This window comes from Nomascus leucogenys, chromosome 23 (genome assembly GCF_006542625.1).
Source record: "Nomascus leucogenys isolate Asia chromosome 23, Asia_NLE_v1, whole genome shotgun sequence".
Classification (NCBI taxonomy): Eukaryota; Metazoa; Chordata; class Mammalia; order Primates; family Hylobatidae; genus Nomascus; species Nomascus leucogenys.
In genome coordinates this window covers 8,144,220-8,167,170 of record NC_044403.1, presented here as the reverse complement: position 1 = coordinate 8,167,170, position 22,951 = coordinate 8,144,220, and the positions used below count along the sequence as shown (strand labels likewise).

Below are 22,951 nucleotides of genomic sequence, written 5' to 3'. Positions count from 1 at the left end.
TTTTTTTTGCCTCTCCTGCCTCTGTCATTGCCTGCTGCTAAGAGGGACGCTGAATCACAGCCACTGCAGATGAAAAGCAATTCAAACCCAGTCCTTGGAGGGGGGATGGAAGGGCTCTTTCTGATTTTTTTTCCCTCTGCAGAAAAAGCCTCCTACTTTCCGGGTGACCGTAGAGGGCAGTTTGACAAGTCTCAGCCCCGGGCGATGGAAGATTTTGCCCGTGGGAGCGTCACGAGCCACCGGTCTTCTCCCCGCGCCCGGCTTTCGGGTCCTCAGGCCTCGGTGCATCGCGGGCCAGGCGACGGCGGGGGTGCGTCGCGGGCCGGGCGAGCGTGGCCCGGTGGGCCCGAGGGTCGCGCCGCGCTCCCCGCCGCTTTAAAAGCTCCCACAATGCAGCGCTGGCGTCCCAGTTCCGTTACGAGGTCTCTCCCGGCGCCGGCGAGCGGGCCAGGCGCGGGCGGGGCGCGGGGGAGCGGCGGCTGAAACCCGAGCGCCCGGCCGAGGGGGGCGCCCCCGCGCCGCTCCTCTCGCGCGCTCAGCCGAGGCCCGGCGAAGGGGCGGAGCCGCCCGGCCGCCCGGCCCGGCCCGGCCCCCAGCCCGGCCCCTAGCCCAGAGGCACCGGCCGCTGGAGCGAGCGGGCCACCGACTCCTACGCCTGCGCTCGTCCGGCGCCCCGCGCCGCGCCCCGCTCAGCGTCTGCCGCCCAGCTCCTCGCCCAGCCTCTCGCCCAGCCTCGCCGAGCCTCGCCCTTCCCGCCCGCGGCGGCGTTGGCGCTGGGGGCGGCTCCCGCGGCGTCTCTGCCGCTGGCCGAGCGCTCGCGCACCGCGGCACCCCAGCCAGTGGCGTCTACACTTACCTAGCGCGGGCCGGGAGGTGCGCGGAGAGGGAGCGCTGGGGGGCCGGGGCCTCCAGCCGGTGCGAGGCGCGCGGCGCGGGGACTGGCGCTGGGGCGGCCGCGGAGCTCCGGGTGCCGCCGCGTCCCCAGCGCCCCGGCCGGCCCCTCCGGGCGGCCTGCGGGGGCGGCGCAGTTGCGAAACTGAGTAAGTATTAACTTTACTTGGCGGCGGCGATCCGGGCTGCGCCGGGGACCCCGCCCGACTCGCCTGCAGCCTCGGAGCTGCCCTCCGTCCGGTTGCCCCTCTCTCCGCACCTTGGGTACCTCGTCCGTTCCGCCCCGACCCTGCCCAGCCGCGGGCTCCCGCTCCCTCTGCGTTCACCTTTCCTGGTGTGTCACCCTTTGGCGCCTCTCCTCGCCGCACACAAGCCGCGGACTGAAAAGTACGAGCTTGGTCTTTGCTTTTCTGCTTCCTCCCAGTGTCCTTGGTAAGGGAGTTTAGAGGCCACTTTTCTTGAAAAGGGAATTTTATGTCTGGTTTTTAAAATATTTTTTCCTCCGGATGGAAATCGGATGCTTGCTTGTCGGATGGCGGTTTGGTGAACGCTTTTGTCCTCTAAAAAAAATTGGATTATAGGTTTTTAAATTTCATTTGAACTATTAACCATCTGCGTTCTATTCTCCTTTGCCGCCAGTCCCTTTGGGGAGGGGAGTCCAGAAGAGGGGAGTCCCGTTCAAAGTAATTCTGACTTGCAAACTAGAAAGTTTGAGAAGGTAAATCGCACGAAGCCGGAAGATTCAACTTGAAGGGACGCGAGCTTTGAATGTGGGTCCTGGTGCGGCACTGGGTTTTAAAAGATGAGTACTTGGGTTCGGGATCCAGTGTTGCGTTGTTATTTTAGCATCATAGAGCCGCCTGGTGTTGCTAAACCACTACTTTCCCAGCATCAAATGGCATCTTGAACAGTGCAACGTAGGATATATAATTGCGGGTCAATATTGTTCCTGATCTTTAGGGATTTAGAAGCGAAATGAATGCAAATCACGTTTCATAGCTGACCTTAAACCTGTCAGGTTAGCCCTGTCAGGTTAGCATTAAAGCATTGCATTAAAAAAAAAAATTCCTCTAGCCCTGTGACAGCAGGGACGAACATTTATGGATTTTCCAGTAGATTGTGGCTCAGCAATTCATTAGATCTGCTTTGTCCCCAGGAAGCATTTTTAAATATGTATAAATCTCTGCTTTTCTCTCCATTAGATTAACTACTCATTCTGGTAGAGGGCCCCAGGTAGTTTTTATTTTCTTTTTTGCCCTTCATCTTGGAGTTGCCAGGAGTTGTCATCATGTTATGAAGGAACAGAAAATGAGAAGCTTTCTTAATGGGTTTTCTTCATCCTGTCCTTTGCCTGAGTGAGGCAGTAGTGAATGCCAGCCAGCTTTCTGCAGGGGGAGGTGCAGAGTGGACGCAAAAATCAGGACGCAGGAGACAGCACTATCATTTGGGGAAGTGGTTTGTGTGAGTTTTATCTTTTAGCGGGCGTACTAATGGCACTTTTAATTTTATTTATCTCCATGAGGCACTCTCCCCAAACCAAAAAATTACACATGACCATCCCCCACTTGAAGAAGACTGAACATATGTTTGATGATTATTCTATTCAAGGATCAAATACAACAAAATATCATCTGTAATACAGATGATAAAACCTTTCAAAAATCTCCCCCTTCCTCATTTTTTTCTCAAGAGTCTCCAGGTGGTACTTTCTGTGATGGACACAATTGGCAGTAATGCATTGAGTTCGTTCTAGGTTTATTGATCAAACCTGGGCTTTAGTAGCTTAGGGGTGCATTAGAGGGCCCTGAGAGGGAGCAAATCATGGGGCTGTGCAGGCAGGAAAGGCACTTCACTTTGCAGAAGTGTCAGTGTGCTTCAGGAAAAAACAGTTACAAAGAACAGAGAGTGTTTAAGTTGTTTAAAGGATGCATGTTTCCTGAATTTGGCATTTGGTTCAGATATTTGGTAATTACAGATTTAAAATTCGACATGGTTGTATAATTTGTTTTGCCTTTTATTTATTTTTTTAAGGTTGCAACCTTTTAACCTGAATCTTCAGTGTTTGGCTCTTGTAGGCTTCTATACATGGTAACTTATGTCAGTTTTTGACCTGACTGCCTTGTGTTTTGAGAAATGATTAGTTCTTCAGGGTTTCTGACTCATTAATTGATCTGTTTTATATTGATGTATATAATGACTTGGAAGTAAAAATATTGTTTGCCGTGGGATATTGTTGCCTTTTTCTTATGGTTAATTCCTGGCATAATGGCTTTGCTCCTTTATTATAAAACATTAAGATCTTAGATATCTTGCTAGTGTTCAAAATATTACAAAACTCTTTGCAGGTAAAAGTGGAGTGGGAATGGGAGTTGGATAGAAAAACATGCATCATAAATTAAAGATTTGGATTAAAAAATAATATAACATTTATTTACTCTTCTTTGATGCTAACTTGCTCCAACCCTAAATAGACTTAAAAATTCAAAGTGTAGAGAGAGTTTCCAAGTATTCTGTATAGTGGAAAGAATGTTTACCCCACTGCCAGCCAGACTTGGGATGCACGTGTGACTTTGTCACTCCCGAGGTGAGTGAGCTCGGCCATGCCACTTAAGCCTCTGTGATCTACAGTTGGATTTCTGGAAAATGGGGATACTACTACTAAAAGGGATGCTATGGTGAGTAGAACATCTAATATATATTAGATGTGCCTGGCACATTTCAGCCAATAAATGGCAACATCTCTAACTCCTTCAGAATTGAGCTCTTGGTCACTCAAACTTTCAAACTGTTCCCCCTCCAGTTTTCATCTCATCCATCCAAGGAGTAGCTCACTCCACTCTCTCTTTTCAGCTATCAGCCCTAGCAAGCCAGTCCATCATAAAGTCCTGCTGTCCATTTTTATTGCAAAATCTCTTTCAAACTGGTCTGATGTTCAGTCCCCACTATTCCACCATCCTAATGCAAGCCACTGTACTGTATTATCTTTCCTTGGTGCAGTGCCTCTTGCATATACTCTGTACCGCTTCCAGTCTGTTTTACTACCAGCAGTCTGAAAAAGAAAAAAAAAAAGTATTTGCTGTCTTAAAGTTGTCAAGGCTCTCAGGAAACACATTTATTTATTTTTGGGATAAGATACCAAATCCTTGACATTACTTCAGGGCCCTGCATGATTTTATCAGGTCCCTACCTCCACTTGCATCTCTTGCTGTCATCTTGGCCAGTTCTCCAGCAGACTAGCCTCAGGGCTGTGGCTCATGCTGTTGGTCTCCCTATTTTAGGATCATCTCCTTGAGTAACTTCTCATCCTTGGGTGCTAGCTCAAATATCCTTTCTCATAAAGGTCTTCTCTGACAACGCCACCCTTATCATCATGCAAATTAGAGGTCCTTTATTTTCTCCCTCATAGCATAATCACTTTTCCTTCTGAATATTTACCACAATTTATATATTATTTAATCACTTAGGGTCCTTTTCTTGCCCTTGAGGTTAATATGAAGTTAATAATACCTGGTTTATTCACCAGTGCCCAGTATATGTAGTAGGTGCTCAATGAATATGTTGATATGATGAGTAAGACTGTAATATCAGTTTGTATCTTTATCTTTCTTTTGAAATGGAGTCTTACTATGTTGCCCAGTTGGTCTTAAACTCCTGGCCTCAAGTGATCCTCCTGCCTCAGCCTCCTGAGTAGCTGGACTACAGGTGTGTGCCACCATGCCTGGCTTCTGTAGTTGTAACTTGATTGCCTTCTTTATCACTGTTAAATTTGCTTTTCATGATAGAAAAGCCAGACTCACACTTTTCTGTAGTCCTTCTTTGCTGGTTATATGTGTAATATGAAACGGCCTTTGTGAATATCAGGTAAAAATGCATGTAGGCTCGGCTCTGTGAAAGAGTCGTAGTAATAAATTGAGACAACTTTTAATTAGTGTTACCCTTGTGACTTTCTGTTGTACATAATCCTTTTTCTAAATACGTCATTAAAATAATTATCCTTTTTTTTTTTTTTTATCAGCACAAGCTTACTGAAAGGAAAAAAATCTTACTGTGCCTTACTATTTTACACAGTGTCACATGATAACACGTTAGTCAGCTGCTGTCGGCTGGTGGTGCCAGACATCAAAGGAAGGTTGGGAAAACTTTAGTAGAAAAACAAGACTTAGAGTTCTAAGGATGCTCAGTGCTGTCCAGCTGTTGATGTGACTTGCATGGTAACTAGACATCACTGGACCATACGCTTAAGAGAGAGGAGGAGTTTTTTTTTTAAATGTGGGAGCCACCTAGAAGTCTGGAAGTTCTTTTCTTCTCTCTCACTAAAGCATTCCTTGTTTTAGCCAAAAAAAAAAAAGTCTCATGACCTTCCAAGGCCAAGGAAGGCTTACAGCTTTGAGTATTTTTGTCATGTGGTTGCTCTTTACGAAATACTAGCTTGATGTCCTCTAACTCTGAAGTACTTATGTCTGTTATTGATGTTTGTAATCTCTACTTCTTACATAATTCTGCATTTTTCTCTTGACTTGTTTTTTAGGACTTTAGTGTTCCTTAAAAATTATTTCCTCGCACCCTTAGAGTGTAGTTCTAGTCCTTTCTAGTTTTGTATCTTATAGATCACTGAGTGTATAGGGGCACTTCGGAGCTGATTCAAGTCCTTCAGAACATACTCCTCTGCAGTCCACCTCGGGGGTTCCCAAACTGTGATCCTTTGAGTGGTCTGGACCCTGAGGTTTCCCTAGCCTGGGTGCTCTTGGGTTGGGAGAGCAAGGAGGATGAAAGCAGCATTTTTGAGCCCCTGTTGGGTGCTCTCGTAGAGGAGGAGTGAGTAGTTTATCTGGTCAGAATTGGAAAAGTGAAGCTTAGGCTTTCTTGCCATGTATTTGCTTCACAAAAGAAAATTGTTCCTTTTGTTCCTACATTTCCCCACCCCTGATTTTCTAGTCAGGAAGGTATGAGAAGAGAGAGATGCCCCTGCAAGCCAGACCCTTACCCTGGTGCTTATTTAGACCTGATTTGAAAATGTTGAGAGCAAGCCCTGAGAGGGGCACACCAGGTGATTAGCCTTGTGCAGGGCCTCTGTGCCCGCAGGACATTCGCATCACGAGTAGCTGCCACTGTGGAGGAGAGGAAAGTTACGGTTGGAAACGCTTGTTATTTTTTTCCACCATGTATATATGTCCACTGGTTACTTGGGTGACCTTGAACAAGTTGCCTGGAGCTTTTTAACACCAATAATATTTATTACCCATTTATTTCACATACTTGCTATAGGATTTAGAAGGCTATTCTTAGCAAGTGTTTTTTTTTTTTTTTTTAATCACATTCAGATATATCACAAAATACTGCAATGAACTGTAGGGCTGTACAAATTTTATATATGCAGAAAAATATTTTCTTACTCATTAGCGTATGTTTTACTCTTTGTTTTAAAAAGAAATCAGATATAAATGCAGGTTATAACAAGAGGAGAGCTGTGATAGTTTGCCACCAGGTTTTATGGAGGTAATATATTTTGTCACTGTTGTTATATTTTGTCACTGTTGTTAGCTACCATTGGCTCATGAGTGCTAAATCATGTTTATCCTTATAGTAATTTTACTATTAGAAAATCGCTTAAGACTAAATTATTCTTCCAGATACAAGTATATATGTTTAAAAGAAATTGGGGTTCTCTTTAATGGATAGATATTGGGCAGAAAGTAAGGTTTTACCCTTATTTTTGCTTAAAATATTTGAATGGATTTATAATTGATGTAGAAATACCAGTGAGAAATAGGGATGTTTTGTAATGTTAAAGGTAAAATTTGTTCATTTCTACAGGAAGTTCTAATACATTTAATGTCAGAATTTCATATAGTAGTTTATTTGTGCTGTATTTTTTTCTTTTTTAGTGTATAATGACTTCCTTCTCTTATATTTCTTCTTTTAAACAGCTTTATTTATTTATTTATTTATTTTTATTTTTATTTTTTGAGACGGAGTCTCGCTCTGTCGCCCAGGCTGGAGTGCAGTGGCGTGATCTCGGTTCACTGCAAGCTCTGCCTCCCAGGTTCATGCCATTCTCCTGCTTCAGCATCCTGAGTAGCTGGGACTACAGGTGCCCACCACCACGCCTGGCTAATTTTTTACATTTTTAGTAGAGACAGGGTTTCACCGTGTTAGCCAGGATGGTATTGATTTCCTGGCCTTGTGATCCACCTGCCTCGGCCTCCCAAAGTGCTGGGATTACAGGCGTGAGCCACCGTGCCCAGCCTTAAACAGCTTTATTGAGATATCATTGACACACAATAAACTGCACATACCTAACTGTACAGTTTTACAAGATTTGATCTATGTATACACGTGAAATCATTCCCACATCACTCTCCCAAATTTCTTTTTTCTCTTTCTTTTTTTTTTTTGAGACAGGGTCTTGCTCTGTTGCCCAGGCTGGAGTATGGTGGCATGATCTTGGCTCACTCAACCACTGCCTCCTAGGTTCAGTCAATTCTGCCTCAGCTTCCCGAGTAGCTGGGACTACAGGCTTGTGCCACCATGGCTGGCTAAGTTTTGTATTTTTAGTAGAGACTGGGTTTTGCCATGTTGGCCAGGCTTACCTCTTGACCTCAAATGATCCACCCATCTTAGCCTCCCAAAGTACTGGGATTACAGGTGAGAGCCACCACGCCCGCCCCAAATTTTCTCATTCTCCTTTGTAATTTATCTTCCTTCCATTCTCCCCTTTCCTCTAAACTACTGGTCTGCTTTCTGTCACTATAGAGTAGTTCAAATTTTCTGGAATTTTAGATTAATGGAATTATGCAGTAATGTACTTTTTTTGTTGTTGTTGAGGCTTCTTAAACTCAATAATTATTTGGAGATTCATTCATGTTGATGTATGTAGTAGTAGTTTATTCCTCTTCATTGCTGAATAGTATTTCATTGTGTGAGTACACAGCAGCTCATTTATCTACCTATTGATGAACATTAGAATTGTTGCTAATTTTTGGCTATTACAAATAAAGCTGTTATGAATACTTGCATACAAGTATTTTATAGACATATACTTTCATTTATCTTGGGTAAGTACCCATGAGTGGAATGGCTGGATCTTGTGGTAGGTGTATGCTTAGCTTTTTAAGAAACTGCCAAACTGTTTTCCCAAGTGATTGTACCATTTTACATTCTTACCACCAGCAAGTAAACATGCTGTTTCCTTTGCATCCTTGTCAACACTTGGCATAGTTGGTCTTTTTTAGACATTTGTGGTATTTTATTGTGAGTTTTTAAAATTTTTATTATTTTTTTTTAATTTTAAAGACAGGGTCTTGCTCTGTTGCCGAGGCTGGAGTACAGTAGTACAGTCATAGCTCCCAAGTAGCTAGGACCACAGGCATGTGCCACCATACCTGGCTGTTTTTTAAAATATTTTATTTTGTAGAGAAGAGGTCTTGCTATGTTGCCCAGGCTGGTCTTGAACTCCTGGCCTCAAGCAGTCCTCCCACCTTGGCCTCCTGGTGTTGAGATCACAGGCATGAGCCATGTGTCCAGCCATCATTGTGGTTTTAATTTGCATTTCCCTAACAACTAGTGATGTAAAGTATCCTTTTATGTGTTTTTTGTGTTATCTTTGTATCTTCTTTGGTGAAGTGTCCTAGTCTTTTGCTGGTGTTTTTATTGGGTTGTTTTCTTCTTGCTAAATTTTGAGAATTCTTATACATTTTGAATACAAGTGTTTCATCAAATATATGCTTTGCAAAGAATTTCTCCCAGTTTATGTCTCATCGTTTTATTTTCTTAGCAGTGACTTTTGAAAAGCAGAAGGTTTTAATTTTGATGACTTTCAACTTATAAATTTGTTTTTTATAGATTGGGCTTTTGGTGTGGTATTTAAGAAATCTTTGCCTAGCCTAAGGTCATGAAGATTTTCTCCTATGTTTTCTTCTAGAAGTTTTATGTTTTAGATTTAGACCTGTGATGCATTTTGTGTTTCTTATATGGTGTGAGTTATGGATGGAAGTTAATTTTCTGCATATGGAAATTCAGTTGTTCCAACACTGTTGAAATGACTGTTCTTTCTCCACTGAATTGCCTTTGCACCCTTGTCAAAAATCAGTTGTCTGTTGCATCCTTTTTTATTGTATCAGTTGATATACACATGGTGTCACACAGTATTGATACTGTATCACAGCTGGATAACCAACTAAATGAAAAGCAGCTATCTCCAAGCCAGTACTTGATAATGTGTTTTTGTCACGTTTAATCACATTTCTAGTTTCCTTACAATAGCCTTTGTGGAAGGCTTTCCTACCCAGACATTCCTTCTCCCTCTTTTTCTTTCTCTTTTTGTTACTTGCTCTCTGTTATAATAATAAAGTCTGGTGATGAGGGTGCATACATACCTTATCCCTTTTAACTAATCTCAAATACACTTTTTTTTAAATGTTTCCTATGGTAATTATATTACTTTTCTTTCTTGGAAAACCTCCCAACCTAGATCATTCACTTAATGTTAATTTTTCTGGTCTTGATTATGTGTTTCTTCCCCTATTGTATTCTACTGAGTAACGGCATGACTGGAAAGAGTGCCCACTTAAGTTAAAGCCTGGCTACACAGGTGTAGCCTTGAAGAGGTTGTGAGCCTCACCGAGCCTCAAGTTTCTAATATCTAAATGGGGCCACTGATTCTTCACTCTGGGTCGTTTTGAAATAAAGGAGATGTTTATGTATGTCCACATACAGAAACAAATGGATATGAAGTACCTCAGTGGAGAGTTAGTGCCTTCCCCTTACCCAACTCCATGAGCTCTGAATAATCATTTTGTTTGAACTGGGAGGCAGGACAGGCCTCTGCTCTCTGGGGACGACAGGCACTGACCCCTCTGCAGTCTATCCAGGCAAGTAGCCCTGAAGAGAACTGGAGTTAGAGACAACCCCGTCTGCTCAAGTCATGCAAGGATGGGAGAAGAGCTCCTCACCATGCACAGCCTGGAGCCCGCTGTCTTCAGGGCCCTTCTCTATCAGTAATCCATCCTCTCTCCTGAATTCAGTCTCGCCTTTCCTTGACTTCTTGCCCTGGGCCTGGAAACAATATGTCAAGTCCATTGACCCTGGTGCTGCTTCTAGCTGTCTCCTTTCTCAGCCAGCTTCTTACAGGGGTTGTCTGTGCTTATTGCTTCTACTACTTCACCTGCCAACTCACTCCCCAGCCAGGTACCATTTCTTAGAAACATTTCATGCCACAGGCATCCATATCTTAATTGCCTAAGCCAGTGGAAACTTTTCAGCCCTAATATAACTGAAGTTGTTTGCAGCATGTTTACACTGTTGGGCTGCCTCCCTCCATCTTGAAATGTTGCTTCCTTGGCATCACTCTTTCTTTGTTCTGTATGTATGTATGTATGTATGTATGTATTTATTTATTTATTTTTTTGAGACAGAGTCTTGCTCTGTCGCCCAGGCTGGAGTGCAGTGGCACGACCTCGGCTCACTGCAGCCTCCGCCTCCCAGGCTCAACCAGTTCTCCTTCCTCAGCCTCCCAAGTAGCTGGGATTACAGGCGTGTGCCACCACACCTGGCTAATTTTTGTATTTTTAGTAGAGATGGGGGTTTTACCATGTTGGCCAGGGTGGTCTCAAACTCCTGACCTCAGGTAATCTGTCCGCCTCAGCCTCCCAAAGTGCTGGGATTACAAGCATGAGCCACCGCACCCAGCCTCTTTGTTCATCCTTGTAGTTGTTCATTCAAAGCTGAACTGCACGCCTCTCCATGAATGAGGTTATAGCAAGAGAGTAAAACACACAAAGCTCCTGTTTGCATGGAGAGCACGCTGTACTAGGGGGAGAGAGATAATAAATGAACAGATATTTTCACCTTATTTATATGATGATAAATGCTTTAGAGAAAAAAATAAGGTGGGGAGATTGAAAATGCTAGGGGTGGGAGTAGAGGTGTTATTTGATATTGGATGGATAGGAAGCCCTTGCTAATGTAAGCACATTTGAGTAGAGACCTTAATGAAATGAAGGAGCCAGCTCTCTGGCTGCCTGCAGGAAGAACACTCCAGATAGAGGGCACAGTGCAGAGGCCCTGGAGCCGGTGCTCACATGTGTGCCCACATCCCAGCCGCCAGGCGGGTGAGGCTGGAGGGAGCAAAGGGCGGGAGATGAGGCGGAGGAGGTAGTGGGGGTCCGTATACCTCAGGCCTAATTGGCTGTGACAAGGATCTTGGTTTTGACTGAGTGAGAATACAGTTGAGAGTCTTGAATAGAGGAATGAATAAACTGGACTGCAGCCTGGGCAGCAGGCAGGAGCACAGACTCCAGAGCTTGCTACTGCGGTAAAAACCCAACCGTCTACGTATTGGCTGTAGGACCATGGATTAGTTCCATAACTTCTCTGTGCCTTATTGGTAAAATGGAGATAGTAATGATACCCGTCTCATAGTGTCGTAAGGATAAGATGAGTTAGTATTTGTGAAGAACAGAGCATGGCAGATAGTATTATAAAAGTGTTTGTTAAATAGAATTAGTAAAATTGAAAAGGCTCACTCTGCTGTTATATGGAAAATGTTTGCCAAGGGGAAGTAAGGCTAGAAGTAGAAAGACCAGTTAGGAGATAATTGCAACAATCCATGCAAGGAATGGCTTAGATGAGGTGCTGATGGTAGAGGTGGGGAAGTGAGAAGAGTCACATCCTGGATATATTTTGGAGGGGTGGCTGGAGGATTGGATCTGCTTTTCTTTCCATCCTGGAACTTTCCAAGTTTTCTTTGCTGCCTTGTCCGCTCCCTCTTGAACAGGGCTTCTCCAGTGGAGTGGTGCCATTCTGGAATATGTGGGTGAATGTTTTGGTTGTTGCAGACTGGAGAGATGGGTATTTCTGGTATTTAGTGGCCAGGGGCTGGGCCAGGGGTACTTAGCATCCTATCTGGTGAAGACATGTTCCTCGCAGTGTGCCAGTGGCATCCTGGATGAGAAATGCTGCTTTAGACCTTTATTTCCGCTGACCCCCACTCACCTCCTGTCTCTGCTCGCTCACCTGCCTCCTCAAGATTTCTTAACCTATAGTCCCTGTGTGGGCAGCAGGGAAGCCCACGAGCTCCCTGATATTTTTTCTCAAAATGTTCATGTGCTTTTAAACTCTCTTTCTTCCTGTACCACCCCACTTTTTTTTTTTTTTTGGTGAGAGGTTGCAGAATTTTTCATCAAGTTCTGAAAGGAGTTCACATCCTAAGAATGTAAGAATTTCTGTTATGAGTGATCTCACCCGTCACCCACCTTCATTGTTTTTACTGCAACCTTTGTGGTGCTGAATGTCCGGATCTGTGCTCCTGCAATGCTCTGTGCCCTGATTTCTGGGCCCCTGCCCACTGAACTATGTGTCAGTTTCTCGGGATCAGTGTGTCACCTAACTTCCTCCTTGATTTCCTGCTGGGATTTGTGGGACTATCATCCATCTCACTCTTAATATTGTCTTTCCTGTGCCATCTCGCCTTGAGTAATTCATCTAGTTCTGATTTTACCTCCTGGACAGCTGAGGAAATTTTCTCCCTCTTCCATCATTCACTACCCTAATTTATCATCTCTCATTTAGATTGTTTCCTCTTAACTGGTCTCCCCACCTGAAACCCATCCTCCATGTTGCGGGATGAGCTCTTGGACACAGAAATCTCACTGTGTCACTGATGTGCTAAAAGCCCAATCCTCAGTGCCCACAGGATTGAGTTCAGACTCTGTTACGATACACAGGACCTCGGACATCTGGCTCTGGTCTCATACTCTGGGCTGGTCAGATGGCTGTCCTGCCTTACTGCTTGTCTGCCCTCCCATCCCTTGACTGTTCTCAGGCACTGGGCACCAGCTGCCAACAGGACTACATTAATAAGACTTCCCATGCATTGATGCTGAAACATCTGAACATGCTATTTGATGACATGAAGAAATGGTTCATCCTCTTTTTTGCCTGCCAGAACACTTGACAGCACTAAAACCATCCTGGCTGTCCCTTTCTCCTGAAGGAGGATCTCACTCCCTTAGGAGGTGATCGTGTCTTCCTTCTATATCATATGCATACACAGTTCTTATTCCTTTGCTGTAATTTTAGAAGCCCTGTACTTCAAACAACTAAGCTTCTGAGAGGCTCTTCTTAAGCTCGTTTCTTCACGAGTTTCAAGTGACTAAGAGGTCTTTAAGCTTGTAGTCCTCGATGCAGTTCAAGGAATGCAAGTTGGTTCTTTGAAGCATTATAACTGATTATGTCCTTGCTACTGGATGCTCTAGGGATATCTTTTCCTAAAATGGAGCAGCTTTGTCTGCATTAAAAATCTCTGGAAGCACATGGCTTCTTAATGATTTTTTGTGGGGCTCTGGGGAGCCCCTCAGTAGCCCTTGATCTCCAAGTTCACTCCTTACCTCTTGAATTGTAAGGAGCCTTGGTTATGCGCAGCCTTTCTGTTGTGGAACAATTTTTTGGCCTCCTGAACTAACATTGGGCCAAGTTCCCACCTTCGGCACTGATCATCCTGTTGCACATTGAGAATGGAAAAACTTCTGATGATCTCTCTTCTGTGTTCTGGTCGGTCATTAATGCTTGTACTTCATCCTTTGCCCTCCAGGAGTCTTCCTAGTTTTCATTTCATATGAAAAAAAAGAAAAAAAAGAAGAAAAATATTTTTTCACGACTCTCAACTGTTTCCAATGAGCCTTCTTTTTGTTTCTGTTATTGTGTGTGTCTCTTTTTATTAGCACTTAAAAAATGTACCGTGCTTTTGCATTGGCAGATGCAATGGCATTAGTAATGTTGTAAAACACTTCAAAATGTATTGTAGATACAGCAGACACATTCATCCACAGACTAACAAACATGAAGATAACCACCCAGGAGAAGTTTTCAGAGTTTGGCTCTGGAATTGGTATTTGTTGCCATGTGAGCACTTGTGATTTCAATCACGAGAGTGAGAAGTCCAGATTGGTTTAGTATTGCTTTCTCTGCTAGACTTTGGGTCTCCTGGAAAGCAGGATCCGTATTTAGTTATCCACTGACTGTAAGCTCTTCAATAGCAGGCGCTTGTCTGACTCTTACTGATTCCCACTGGATCCTTGGGCCCAGCACAGCTAGTCCTTGAGTGAATTTATACCCTAAAGCAGGACCATGCCAAACTGCCGGTAGACACTAAGTGTGAGGACCAAACGAATAATTTGAAGTATAACTGACTTGGCCGGGCGCGGTGGCTCACGCTTGTAATCCCAGCACTTTGGGAGGCCGAGGCGGGTGGATCACGAGGTCAGGAGATCGAGACCATGGTGAAACCCCGTCTCTACTAAAAATACAAAAAATTAGCCGGGCGTGGTGGCGGGCGCCTGTAGTCCCAGCTACTCGAGAGGCTGAGGCAGGAGAATGGCGTGAACCCGGGAGGCGGAGCTTGCAGTGAGCCGAGATCGCGCCACCACACTCCAGCCTGGGTGACAGAGTGAGACTCCGTCTCAAAAAAAAAAAAAAAAGTATAACTGACTTAATCATTCATATTACATGGATGACTTAGGTGACACTGAAATCTAGATTAATAGGAGTGGAAGTTTTACTTGGCTTCTGAAAACACTTCAACAAATAGTAAGTACTGACCATATTCAGAAGAGTGACATAAGGTTATGAGCAAGAATGAAGTGGTCTTTGATTTGGGGAAGTCTATTATCAACCATTGAGGATACAGTAAGCACATAAATATTATATAAACTATAATATATAATATTATAAATATATAAAGGTGAGTAAGATGAGAGAGTGGCTAAAAAACTAAGAGTAAGGGCATTTACTCCAGCAGTATTTATAATAATAAACATTAGAAACATCTAATGGTTGATATCAGGGAACTGGTTAAGTAAATTATAGTACAGGCTCCAGATGGACTGTTATACAGCCATTAAAAGTATTTATGAATAATTTACAGTACTTTGGGTAAATGCTTTGCTTTTTTATAAGGTTAAAATGACAATACAAAATTATACACACAAGGTGATAAGAATTTTTGTATTTTTTTAAAACAGTAATACCAAAAGGAAAAAACACCAGAATGAAGACATACCAAAATATTAACATTATTTTTTGACTTCAAGTATGTTATGTCTGTGTGTACATGTATGTGCACATGCATATGCAGTTTATTGAATTTTCATACACTGAACAAATCCATGCATCAAGTGCACAGATCGAGAATACAGCATTATCAGCATCTCCATAGGCCCTGTGTTCCACACTTCTAATGGCATCTCGTAGTTTTGACTGTCTTTTTTTTCCTTGTATAAATGAAATCATACAGCATGTACTCTTTGGTGTCTTGGTTTCTGGCACCCAAGGCTGTGTGATTTATTCATATTGCATATAACCGTAGCTTGTTCATTCTTTTTGTTTTTTATGGATGACTTCTTTTTTTTTGAGACAGGGTCTCACTCTGTTGCCCAGGCTGGAGTGCATTGGCAAGATCATAGCTCACTGCATGCCTGAACTCCTGGGTTCAAGTGATCCTCCCTCCTCAGTCTCCCCAGAATAAGCAAATATTCTGTAATCATAAAAAGATCGCTTTTTAAAAAAAATTTTTTTTTAGAAGCAAAGGCTAGTTTATTTGTTAAAATGCTTGGGTAGGTTCATTTGGCCAGTTTGGCTAGACTGTGGGACATATGAAGGGGAATTGAGAAGATAAATTGGCACTGTACTGAAACAGATGTGGTGCATGCAGTGTGAACTGAGGGTTAGGATAACCAGGTTCCATTTGTCACTTAATAGTCATGGGACCATGGACACATCATTTAATCCCTTTGATCCTCAGTTTGCTCATCATCCATCCGTCAGCTGGATGTGATGGTATCTTCCTTATAAACTGACCATGAGGCTTAACTTGAGATACTGAGTTTGTGAGACAGACTGCCAGACAGTGAGGTCCTTCATTTAAAAATTAGAGAGGGAGCCTGCTATGGTCTGAATGTTTGTGTCTCCCTCAAGTCCATATGTTGACATCCTAGCCTCCAAGGTGATGGCATTTGGAGGTGGGGCCTTTGGAAGGTGATTAGCTCGTGGAGGTGGAGCTTTCATGAATGGGATTAGTGCCCTTATAAAAGAGAACTATCTGTTCCCTTCTACCATGTGAGGACACAGCGAGAAGGTGCCATCCATGAACCAAAAAGTGGGCCCTCGCCAGACACCTGATCCACTGGTGCCATAATCATGGACTTTCCAGTCTCCAGAACTGTGAGAAATACAAGTTTCTGTTATTGGTAAGCTACCCAGTTTATAGTATTTTGTTAGAGCAGCCCAAATGGAGTAAGACAACCCGTGTCCGGCTGCCGTAAATTTCTCTATGAAGTGAGGGATGAGAGAAGGGTGTTATTAGGAAGTGAAAACAGATGGCTTTGAGGTTGCAGTTTGAGCAAAACAGAGAAGTTTGGAGCAAGTGGTGGCTAAGGTCTCAGTGAGCTCGGTGGTCCAGGGAGAAAGGAGCAGGGCTCAGCAGTGTTGAGGCCCCCACTGAGGTTGGAGCAATGTAAATGGAATGTAATTTTTTCCCCTAGAAGATTTATTTATTATTGTTTTATTTTGGCTAATATTAAACTGATTTTTCCTGATCATACAAGTGGAGGAGGTGAAAGAAAGAAGAGGGAGGGAGGTGGAAAGCCCAGCCAACACGAGAGAAGTGCCACAGCTAATCTGCAAAGAGAATGGAGATTCTGTTTAAAGGAAACCTCTGATTTTAAATGTGAGCAATGTAGAAGTCCACAGTGAATTGGAACGTGTTTTTCCAAAGGTATGTATCCTACAAGGGATGGCTAGGTTTTTTGTTTAGTCCATGAGAGTCTACAAAACAGACAGGGACTTTTACTAAATGACTTTTTTTTTTTTTTTTTTAGCCATAGCACTATACTGGCAGACACAGAGCAATACTCTAAGCCCAAGTTAGTTCTAAAGCAATCCCAGCATTTCCTAATGTAGAATCTGAATAAGTAGAAATGTTAATTTTCCTCAATACAGCTTTAACTATTTTAGATTTTTCAAATTGAACAGGGCTTGATGTACCAGCTTGCAAACTTATACATTGATGGTAATATTGTTTTTATGGGAATATTGCTCAGGTAGGTGAAAACTGTTGGGGCTGCACTCTGAGTTTGTCTGCCTCTCCCAGACATATTGACCAGTGAGCACTCAACCCTGAATGCAGCATGGGTAGGGTAGCTATTGGTAGATAATTGATGTCAGTAGATTGGGTGGTGCCTTTGTTCATCACTGATTCATTCATTCAGTATCTGTGGAGTGTTTGCAAGCTGGCTACACAAAAACAATAAGAACCAATCTTATCTTTGAGACACTTTGTTTAAAGAAAGGTCTTTCAACAAATAATTTGTGAAGTGTGATAATGGATAAAATAGAGATGTGGGTTCCCAGGGTGGGGTTGGGAGTGAGTGCTTCTGGAAGGATCTTCCTAAGTCCACCTGAGGAAATCAGGGAATGTTAAAGAGGAAAATTCAGTTTGAGCTAAGACTTGAGGATGAAAGGCATTTTTCTGGGAGGACACTCCATACAAACAGGACAACAGGTCCAAAGGCACAGGATATAAGGGAGAATGTGGTCTGCCGGAGAACAAATAGTCTCAATATCATTAAAGTTAGATGTGCACAGTGGGCTGGGGGAGTGGCTGGAGCTGTGGTTACGAATAATTACCCACCCCACCAGGGTAAAGGATGTTCATGCTGTACTAGAGTTTGTTTAGCTTTCAGTTGGTAGCAAGCTTGGTTATGAGAAGCAGCTTTTCCAGTCTTTGTCCTGAATTAAGATTTTGACATATTCAGATTTTAGATTAGAGAATGTTGGGATTGCTTTAGAATAACCTGGGTTCAGCATACTGCTCAGTGTCTTCCAGTGTAGTGTATTGAGATTGCCGTGTTTATATTCACTCTACAAACATTTATGTGAATTAAGTCAAAGGAACAATACTTGTAGTGGTTGGTGTTACAAAGAAATGGCTTCTGCCTTTTAAAAAGCTTGCAGTCTAGCAAAGCATAAGTTGAACTTTAAGAAGACTGTATTTTAGAAACAGAGATAAATGCAAAGGAAAGAGGAAGGAGAAGCAGAGAAAGTTATTTAGAAGGTAGTACACACGGATCAAGGACCAAAGGACCAGAAGAAATAATACCTGGGGACAGTGGCACAAAGGTGGATGAGAGGTGATGGGGTGCCCTAGGGAGAGGCCACCACAGCCAGAAAATTGTGGCTGACCCTGGAGCATGGATGTGCAGAGTACCTTTGGGAGGCAGCACAGTGTCTAGACTCACTCAGCATGGGATGAGACTAGACAGAAATGGGGCCCATAATGTGGCTGGGACCAGGTGTAGAGGGTCTTACATGCTGCACCGAGAAATTTTGGACCTTATTCCAAGCCAGTAGGCTTTTATGAACAGGCCTCCTGGTCTCCTCCCCTCACCCAGGCTGACAGTGAGGCAGGAGAATAGGGTCTGGAGGCAGGGAACCTAAGGCTGTTTCATGCCAACTTCCTAGAACTAAATTGAAAGGAAAACCCATCACACCGACTTCCTAGGACTAAATTGAAAGGACAACTCATCACAACGACTTCCTAGAACTAAATTGAAAGGAAAACTGTAACCCTCCGCTTAAGTAACAAGAGTACCAGAGGCTACACCCTTTGACCTTTTCTGTCTGGAGGATGGGAAATTGGCTGTCTGCAACAAATCATATTGAGTGCAGGTGGAGTCTTCATTTGCAACTTTGTAACTTCATTCCAGCCTCAGAGTGGTTGCTGTCCACAGCAGCGGAGTCTTGGTTTGCACAGAAGTATAACTTTGTAACTTTACCCTAGCCTCTGATTGGTTGCTTTTTCTTTTGCGTGTGACATTTGTAACTTCACTTCAGCCTCTGGTTGGCTGCTTTCTGCAACCAATCAGACTGATTGTGGGCTACCACTTCCGTTACATGAGGTGAGCCTGAAGTGGCCAATGGGAAACTTCTAGTGGGTATTTGGACCCAAGAAGATTCTGTATCTGGGCCATTGAGCCGCTGCTTGGGTCCGCCCCCACACTGTGGAGTGTACTTTTCGTTTTCAGTAAATCCGTGCATTCGTTCTTTTGTGTTTATTCTTTCTTTGCTTTGCTGGGCGTTTTGTCCAGTTCTTTTTTCAAAATACCAAGAACCTGGACAACTTGCAGTCACAACCCTCTGCCCGGTGATGTGACTTTCTCCAGCCTCTCTTCCCCCTGCTGCGTTAAGAACAAGCCCGGTGTGTTGCTCCCCAAGCCTAACACCGCATGCCTGGGATGCACGAAAGTTGTGAATTTAGCCTATAATTTTAAGATGTTTCCCTGGCCCACAGTTTATCCCCTCATTGTTGGTTCTCCTCACCTTAGATTTTTACAGAGCACGATTTAGTCTTTCAGCCACTTTCGTGTCCATTATCTAATTTGATTATTAACAGTCATTGGAAATAATCAGTTCTGGCAATTTATAGGTAGGAAAATTAAGCTCAGAAAGCCTAAGCAAATAGCTGCAGATGAGATTAGCAACATTGTCATTATGACCCTGTTTGTTTCAGGCTTCCTTCCATTAAGTCATTACACCACAGCCTTCCACCTGACTGATTCTGACTTATTACCAGTGAATGCACGCCAGCCACGTCATTATGGCATCACTGAGAAGTTTGCATGGATTCATCCTTGTTGGGCTGTGACTTAAGTATTTTGAAATGGCTGAGATTATGGGCTATAACCGTGACCATTACACAGAGAGAAACTAACTGGCTTATATGGTAGTTTGCCTGTAACCATCTTACTCATTTTTCTTCTATTTAAGGAACAACCCAACTTCCTACTAAAAGTCTCTTTCATTTATATGATTATTTTGATTTTTTTTTCTGGAAATAACCCAGCCATCATTGCAGTTCTTGTTCTTGACCTCATGTATTTAACAGGAAAATTGTTTTCCATTTTTCAGATATTCAGCAAGCTAACAGAGTTAAGTGTAACTAATTTAGTGAATTTAGTTGGCAATATGATTTGCCAACTTTAGTATACAAGTTAAAATATTTGTAAGGCAAAAAAAAAAATCTTGCTTTACAAGTATACTTTGATTTTGCCAACAGTTACCAAGTTGGCCTTTTAAAAATTACCATTGAGAACAACACGGGTGTGAGGCAGCTACAGTAAGGGCAAAGATACTAGTTTTTATCATTAAGGACCACTGACACCAAACAGTCTGTGGAATTCCTAGTGACAGGTGGTATTGACACTGAGAGACACTTGGGAGGTCATTGTACCATCTTTCAAAAGAGCAGTCACTGAAGAGTAGAAGTGGAAAATCATAGTTAGTGGTAAAATGGGGCATAGGGCTTGTGACACTCCTCTGTTCAAATGCTCAGTGGCTGCCTATTGCTGAGAGGGTCACTCCTTGGCCTGGCCCTTCTACCCGCTTGCTTATCTGTGCTGAGCAAATGCACTTTGATGGCGTTTTATTAATGACAGTGGGTTCAGGCCTGTCGTGGAAACAAAGATGAACTCTTCTAACACAATTTTTTAAAAAACCATACAGTACATTCTGAGTATGTAGAAGCTTCTATGATTCTGATGCAGAAAGCCGATCTGGAACACTGTTTAATTCAGGTCAAATCAAGTTATTTTTAAGCGCCCAAATGACTAGGACTGGGCCTAAATATAACACCCTTATATATTCTGGAAGTGAGACTGGCCAGCTGTGTCTAAGAAGAGCACCTGCAGTGGCAGTCACAAACCTCCACATTCCCTCATTCCTATCTTTATTAATTCTTGATATTGTGTTAATTATATATGTACTACATATAAATATGTTAATAAGTATTGCTTATCTCATTTCCAGTCCAGAGTGTTTTAGATTTTAGACAGAAGCATGTGCTTGTGCACCTTATAAGCAACAAAATAATTTTTGCCAAACTAGGTCCTTAGAGGCAGGAGCAGTTTTTTTTTTTTTTTTTTTTTTTTTTTGAGACGGAGTCTCGCTCTGTCACCCAGGCTGTGCAGTGGCGCAATCTCAGCTCACTGCAAGCTCCGCCTCCCGGGTTCACGCCATTCTCCTGCCTCACCCTCTCCGAGTAGCTGGGATTACAGGCGCCCGCCACCATGCCCGGTTAATTTTTTCTATTTTTAGTAGAGATGGGGTTTCACTGTGGTCTCGATCTCCTGACCTCGTGATCCGCCTGCCTCAGCCTCCCAAAGTGCTGGATTACAAGCGTGAGCCACCACGCCCAGCCAGGAGCAGTTTCTTATTAGAACTCTTTGGGACTCAGGGCTTTATTCAGCATGGGAGGCACTCATTAAATATATGCTAGTAAATAGATTGTATTCAAATGTGTACATGTAGGTTAATTTTTTTTTTTTTTTAACCAGGGGCATGATGGGATCAGATCATTATAGGCTGGTCATTCTGGTGGCATTATTTATGACGTGCCTATTTCCCTGTCTCTCCAGCAGCACTGGAAGCTGAGAGACCAGAAGGTAGCACAGTAATAAAAATGAGAGCATGAAAACCTTAATGAAAGGATTTCATTATGGTAATAGGGAAGAGAGGATGTTTCTTGCCCACTATTGGATGTTAGAATAGGTAGGATTTAATAGCTAATAGGATACCAGACCTGGAGAGAGGAAGAAGTCACAGTACCTCATGCCAGTTAAGTGTAGCACATTTGATGGAGTAGAAAAAGATAGGGTAGTATGTTCATTTCTAGATGGATATTACCTAGAAGGCAGTAAGAAATAAAGATTAGAAGCTCAAAAAGAAGCTTGGGCTGGAAATAGCCGTATAGCCCAATCATTCTTCCAATCACTTATTCTACATGATCAGTCCTAAGACAGACTGGACACATTAGTAGTTGAAGACCAACTAGTAGATAAGCTTGTCCTGTACCAGGCAGTATAAAGAGACAATCAAGCGGCAGGGAGCTCTAGCAGCTGGCCCCAGGCAAGAAGAGAAGCCGAGAGAGAGAAAATGAGATCGGTGCCCTCCCTAGAAACAAAGGGGAAAAGAGCCTCAAGAACAGAGTTGGCCAGCAGTATCAAAGCTGAGATGGAAATCATGTAGATAAGGGCTTGACTTTTGGCAACGAGGAAATCATTGAGGATTTTCTGAAGAACAGTGAGGTTAGGACTGAGTTGAGGATTGTGAAGAATTGGAGACGTAAAAAAAAAAAAAAGATAATTTATAATCTATATTTGAGTGTGATGTGCTAGGTCCCAGGCACTTCACATGTATCAACTCATTTAAATCTCACAATAACCCCGTGAAAGTCTGTGCTTTTTTATTCCCCATTTTACTTCTGCAGAAACTGAGACAGAATAATTTGCCCAAACTCACATAGTTTGTAACAAGTGGGCCAGAGCTAGGATTCGCGGCCAAGGGCAGCTCCACCACTATTGGTTTTAACTACCATTCCATGCTGATGTTTCACTCTTGAGGAGAGAGGTTGAGTACCATGTTCCTGTTGGCACTGTGTAAGTGATGGGGAAACAGAGGCAATACCCTTGAGCAATTTTTACTAGTGCAGTAGGGGAGCTGGATCAGCAGCACAGGGAGTGTTTCAGTTGCTGGAGCGGGAGAAGGATGTAGCAGGTAGGGAAGGCAGCTGCCAGCTTTTACTGTTGGAAGAGGAAGGGAGGCATCAGGAAAGGTTTCTCAGAAAAGGTGACCCTTAAATAGAGGTTCACGGTGACAAAATTCAGAGTGGTAGTTATGAAAATTTCGGCATGAGAAGCTAGCTCCTATCCTTAAGGGCTACTTCCTTCTGCTTTCATCAGGCTTTCTGAGTACCGACCTCCATGGTTAAAAACCAATTTAAGCAAATATACCTTGTCTTTAAAAGTCTCCAGTGGGTTTATCTTAACAGGATGCTTAACCCACAAACGAGAACTTTCTGTTGTTGTTGTTTGGCTAGGTGGGCCATTATACTGTAATACTCATAATTTGATTGTATATTTGCTTTAGAGTTGGGTAATATGACTTTCTGTAATCTATTCTAAGATAAATGCCATATATACAACAAAGTGATCATTATCTTTAATTTTAAAAA

The 22,951-nt window shown here is 43.1% G+C and overlaps 1 protein-coding gene across 3 annotated transcripts in view; it reads left to right on the top strand.

Moving 5' to 3' along the window:
- The first annotated feature begins 609 nt into the window (after positions 1-609).
- RASSF8 (Ras association domain family member 8) overlaps positions 610-22,951 on the top strand; it is a 127,117-nt gene continuing 104,775 nt past the window's right edge. For all 3 annotated transcript variants that reach the window (XM_012502319.2, XM_030804568.1, XM_030804567.1), the window contains exon 1: positions 610-1,040. The gene's annotated coding sequence lies outside the window, so the exon portion shown is untranslated. The remainder of the gene's footprint in view (positions 1,041-22,951) is intronic.